At 56.9% G+C, this 6,000-nt stretch overlaps 1 protein-coding gene across 1 annotated transcript in view; it reads right to left on the reverse strand.

The window, feature by feature from the left end:
• Positions 1 to 4,683, reverse strand: part of CHD6 (chromodomain helicase DNA binding protein 6) — a 101,040-nt gene extending 96,357 nt beyond the window's left edge. The window contains exon 1 of the mRNA XM_059480606.1: positions 4,518 to 4,683. The gene's annotated coding sequence lies outside the window, so the exon portion shown is untranslated. The remainder of the gene's footprint in view (positions 1 to 4,517) is intronic.
• Between the last annotated feature and the right edge of the window lie 1,317 nt (positions 4,684 to 6,000).

Here is a 6,000-nt window from a genome sequence, read left to right on the forward strand (position 1 = left end):
TAATCATGAAGCAGCATCCCTCAAGGGGAAACCAGGGCTGGAAAATATGATGGGCACCCCATGGCCAAGCCACATCTCACCCTCACAGTAACACCTGCACTCCCTGAGCCATACCCAACACGCCTCTGCACATTTCCAGCGCCCACATGAAAGGCTAAGAGGGACTGGGACTTGGTTCCCATGCTTCTCATTTTCTTTTCTGGACTGAAAGAGTGTTTTGCTCCTGTTAGAGAAGGATTTACACTCACTACAGGCTGAGAACGCCATGGAGACAACAGGCTGCAATACAGAAACAGCATGCACCCCTTCACCTCAAGGCAGCATTTCCTCCACAGAGAGAAGGTCCTCACACAAAGGATGTGCCAAAAGCTTTGTGTGTGAGTCCCACCTGATGCTAACACAACCCAGCACTTCTCTAAGCACTGGGCCCAAGGGCAGCACAGAGCAGGAGTTCTACACTCAGGCATAAACTCTCCCAGCTTTTAGCTGACTTCCAAAACAGCCAGTTGTACTCAGGCGTTCCCTAGAGCATAGTCATAACCCTTCCCCAGATATCTGCCAGGGACTGGTCTTAAATATTAAAGCCCAGCCAGAGGGTCTCAGGTATACTCTAATTCTTAGGCTGACTGGACACATCCAACATAACAATGCCAAAAATTATTAGCCACATATTGGTGGATTGCTAGGCTGCATCCCAGATTTTCCCATATAAGGGAAAGTTGAAGGCATTGTCCTACCACATGGAAAACATATTACACCAGCTCGAGATATTACGAACAAAATCAGAGTCTCCTTGGTGCCACAAGCTGACACACAGAGAACCACATTTTTCCCTTTTTGCTTCCAGATTGGTCAGCTTTGCCCAGCTCTGTTATTTCCCCAGGGGCTGGTGCCGGATGATCACTGGAGGTTGGGACAGGCACTGCCCAGTGTGGCACTCACAGCAGGTGCTGCACAGGGCACATCGCTTCCTTAGAGGATTTTGGTCCCACCACCACCACGCTTGGCAACACAGGCACTGACATCTCTCCCACAGTCAAGGGTAATTCTGTTTTCATGGGTTTTAGGGTGCTGAAAACCCACCACACAAACCCTGCATGTCACTAACACTCTGCCACAGTAAACATTGCTGCCCCACTGCATACAGGCCCCTTCATCCTGACCATCTTCTCTCCCCTTGACAGCGCTTGTTGGCCTCCAAAAACCACTCTGCCTCTGCTTTCACACACCAGGGAGGACCACCAACACCGGAGGCTGACTCCACTGTCCCAAGCAGGAAAGTGGGGATGAGCAAGGAGAAATGCATTCACTGCTACTTGCAGGAGAAATGAAAAAAGCCCTTTTAAGTGCCCCAAGGCCCAGTGAGACATCCAACCACTGAGCTTGACATTGTCTCTTTAAGACAGCCTCAGAGCAGGCTCCCCGCGCATGCCTGCTTTCCAGACCCAACACAGGAGTCTGCATTCCTGCACCAAGCACCGCTCTCAGCACAAGGCTGATCAGCTCTTCCCCCTTAGTGAGGGTAAGCTTCTCCTGCACATTGATGAGAATGATACCAGCTCTTATCTGTGCAAAGCCCAGACAGGGCAGGACACCACAGCAAAACACAAAGGCCTGCTCTGGCAGCCTCTCAAAAAACAAGTCTCACAAAGTCACCCAGCACACAAAAACAAGTTCACGTGCTTGTACAAAGCCCTCTTGAAACAACACAAACCACTACAGTGAAACTCTTTATATTACCCACATGTAGAAGTTTATGTGTTTGGAGAAACTCTTGATAAAATATTAAAGATCACTCAAGGAAGACCAGATCTTAAAAATTATTGCGATTACACTTTTGGGGTGGAGAGAGGGGGCAGAGATTTACTTCCAGATGAAGAAATGCAATAAAAAGCAGACAGGAAAACTAGACACTCTTCTGAGAGCCTCATCCACCAAGCCACTAGAAATCAACAGACCCCAAAAAGACCCACAGCACTGACCCCTGGGACTAACATTGGAACATCTAGGGCCAGCTGCTCAAAGACAAGCAGCATGGTACCCTAAGGCCACCATGGAGGACAACAGAGGTAGAGGTAAACTCAATCCATTAAAAAGGCATATACTACTAAACTAGACAGCAGCATTCAGAACAAAGTAACAAGGCCCCTGATAGCACCTTCCCCTAGAGATGTGCATTATTCACAGCTGCAGCATGGATAAAGACTGCCAGAGCTGCCTTAGTGTCAGATTCACACGGGGTACCCATACTGCAAGGGGCTGCAACTGCCTCCTCAGGGACAGGGCAGCCTGTGCTTCTGCTGGGAAGAATGAGAATAAAGGAACAGGCAGGAACAAACAGCCATGCCTGCGGGGTGGGCTTCAGACTTCATCAAAGTGCAAGCAAACCAAGATCACTCATTCTCAAAGTCCTCTCCTTGACTTCAGCTTTTGTTTGAAGAATAAAAACATGTACTTTAACTCCGCTGCACAAGGCACACACATACATTTTGACAGGATCCAGCTCTCCTAGTTACTGTGTTTTTCAGCCTGAAGCGCTTGAGGGGCAACATTCAATGAGCTTCACCCAATGCTGTCACATCTCTGCAGTGAAGGCAGTGCAGCAGCACATCCAGCACCCCTGAAGGACCTGCAAGAGCAGGCAGCTGTACCAATTCAGAGACACAGGCTGAATTAGCATTCCCAAAAACAAATTTCTACTTTGTAGTAGAAGAGGAAGCAATTTTCAGGAAAGGAGCCCAGGAGCAGCCCTAAACCAAAACCAAGCCAGCTCAAGGCCAAAAGCCTTGGGAGAGAAACAACCTACTTACTCCAGGAAGATTGCTGTTATTGCTTCATCCTTCAACAGTTTGACCAAAACTACCATTTCTCTGCAAAGGAGCACAGCAGAGTTCCTGCATGAAGAAGGTAAACAAGAGACAAGGAGAGGCAAGACAGTACCTCTTCCCATGCCATCACCTGAACAGGGCCCACCAGCAACACTTCACAACACAGAAAACACCCTCTGAGAACTCAGTGCTTCCTCTCCTCTGGCAACACTCTAATCCAACTGACCCCACAGCACTTAAAAAGATACTCTGCAAATGAAGGGGTCACGGATAAACATCTAACAAGCTAACAGCATCTTTCTGCCCCCCAGGAGCCCCATGCCAGGGAGGCCAGTGCCAGCAGAGGGGTGCTGGAGGCTTCTCCCCAGTCCCATCGGACACTACACAAGCACAGCCAACCATCTCCGTCCGTCTCCCCTCATTCTCCAGCACCATCAATATTTGCTGCATTTCCTGAGCAGGACGTAAACAAGAAAAAAGACTGGGCTTTTGGCTAGAAGCATCCGGACTCCCTGAGGAAACAAAGCAAGCATTTTTCATAGCAAAATTACCAAAATACTCTACCATATCAGCAGCAGACCAGGCAGAAACAGCTCTGCATGTGCTGAGGCAGCCGGCCTGGACCCGCGGTCCCCGACTTCACTGCGAGTTCAGTGCAGTTGTCAGCAGGCAAGCTGACAATCAGGGGGAGACCCACTCTCGGGCGGGTGCGCGCTGGCAGCAGTAACCCGAGCTGACGATTTTGCTTCCTCCTCCCGTATTTGCGTGCGTGTCTCTCACAGCCTTCATCCTACAAACCTCATCGACCAAGGCTAAAATCCACCTCCACCACCAGTGAACGCCACTGGTGAGCACAGGGGAGCCCCACGGCGCGGCCACCGACCCGCAGCGGGTGCGATGACTGCGGCGAGACGCGGCTCTCCTGTGACTGCGATGCCTCTGTTGTGACATGGCTGCGATGTCACAACCGATCCGCGTCTGCTCCGCGCGCAGCGGGACGGAACCGCGCTGACAGGGACGAGTCCGTGGCCCGGCGCGGCGGGAGCGGCCCTTCCACCGCATCCCCCCCCCGCGCCCCGGCCCGGCGGGACCCGGCAGCGGGCAGCCCGCACCCCGGGGCCTCCAGCGCGCAAAGGGACCCGCTTCCCTCCGACCGCCAAGTTTAAAGACTTAATTATTGATATTCCCGAGCACCGCAGCCGTGATGCCAAAGGGGAACTGCGCCCTGCGGGCGGGCTCCGATACCCCGCACCCGGGGGGGGCCGCTTCCCCCTCCCTGGCCGGGAGGAGCCTCGGCTCAGCACCATGGGGAGCCCGCCCCGCCTCCGCCCCCGACCCCGCACTCCCCGGGACCCGCCGCCGCTGCCGGGGGCGCCCGGCCCAGCGCTGCCGGCCCAGAGCCGGCGAGGCCCGGTCGGGGGCGAACGGCAAGGCCGGCGAGACGGGCCGCGGCCCCCCCGCGCTGCCGCGGCCCGGGGGGCGGGGGAGGGCGGCGCGGAGGGACCCGGGGGCACCGCCGCCCCTCCCCGCGGCCGGAGCCATGACAGGGCCGGCGGCCGCCCCGGCCCCCGCCCGCTCCGCGGCCCGCGCCACCGCCGCCGCGTTCATTCATAGCGCCGCCCTGGCGCAGCCCCACCGCCGCGCCGGCCCCGCCAGGCGGGCGAACCCAAAGTTCGGGGCAGAACTTACCCAAAATGGCTCCGCAGCCGCCCCAACACGAACAGCTTTTATTTGGTGAAGTTTAGCCCAGCGCCCAGCAAGGACACCCTAACCTCGCTCGGGCCCGCCCCCGCAGCGAGCCCATTGGCTGCCCAGAGCCGCGCGCCGCCGCCCATTGGCCGGCCGGCCCGTCAGCCGCGCGGCGCTCGCGCCAAGCTTGGCTGCAGCGCGCCCGCCGCTCGCTCCATTGTGCTCCTGTTTGCACCGATGAGAGCGCGGCGCTGATTGGCCGCGCCGCCGCCCCCACGCGCCACCGCCCCGCCCGCGTGCTCCACGTCCGCCGAGCGTTGCCCGGATGTGAACGGGACCCGCGCCCCGCCCCGGGACCCGCCCGTGCCCTACGGCGACCGCCCCGCCCCGCCCCGCCCCGCCCCGCCCGGCCCGGCCCGGCCCTGCTGTGCCGCTGCCTCTGCCCCGTCCCCGCAACGCGCTCCCTCCAGGCGCTGCCGCCCCGGCCCGCCGAAATCCTCGAGGTGCGAAGGCGCCCGCGGGCGGCCCCGCGTGGAAGAATAGCGCGGGAGCGGCCTCGGAGGCCGCAGGGCCCGAAGGAGGGAATGGCGCTCCCCAGAGGGGGCTCCGAGAGATGGGCTGGGAGCAGGCTCAGGGCTTGGGCTGGGTGACCCACTTGTCCAGGGAGAAGCTTGGCATGGAGCAACTGGCAAGGTTCGGGTCCTGCACCAGTTAATGGTGAGCCAAGGCCGCCGAAGGGGGTTTCCCATTGGAATTCCTCACAACCAGACTCCTTGGGATGCCCGTTCCTGGTCACACATTGTTGTGTGCAGTAGGCACAGCCCCTCCTTCACCTCAGCACCTGCAGCTGGACCGGCAGCACTCTCGTTTTGGCGCCCGCGCTGTCGTGCCTGCCGTTTTGTATGGGAAGGTGGGACAGCTAGGGAAGAGGAGCAGGGCTGGCTCCATCCTCCCTGCTGATGCAGAGGTGCTGTGGCACCAAAAGAAACACTGCTGAAGATAATTAGCTCTGCTGAGACTCAGACTGATGAGCGCAGTACAGGGGAGTCCTCATGCAGCCATACTGCTCGCCAGGCCCCTTGGGAAGCTTGCACAGCCCTGTGCTGAAGCCCTGGACTGTTCAGCCCCAGCTGGCACTGATGTGCCCACACAGCACCAGGTCCAGGCTGAAAGGGAATCTTGACTCTCATTGCCACCAAGGTGCTCTCTCTGACATCCGTCCTGGTTTTCCAATGAAGGTCAGAAGTAACTAAGGACCAGGAGCTCCACTTCTCCCATCCATCTTTGATGATCCATTTGTAAAGCAAGGCAGAAGGGTATATTTGTCCAGAAGCTGCCTGCAGAATTTACAGTGGACACACAAGATAGTTTCTGAATGGACCACAAATGAGATATGTTAAGATGTACACCAGCACATCACACAGTGCTGCTTTTACTGTATGCTTCTTCTCTAGATGCAGATTTCAATAGAGATTGTTTATGC

This window comes from Ammospiza nelsoni, chromosome 12 (assembly GCF_027579445.1).
Source record: "Ammospiza nelsoni isolate bAmmNel1 chromosome 12, bAmmNel1.pri, whole genome shotgun sequence".
Taxonomy (NCBI): domain Eukaryota; kingdom Metazoa; phylum Chordata; class Aves; order Passeriformes; family Passerellidae; genus Ammospiza; species Ammospiza nelsoni.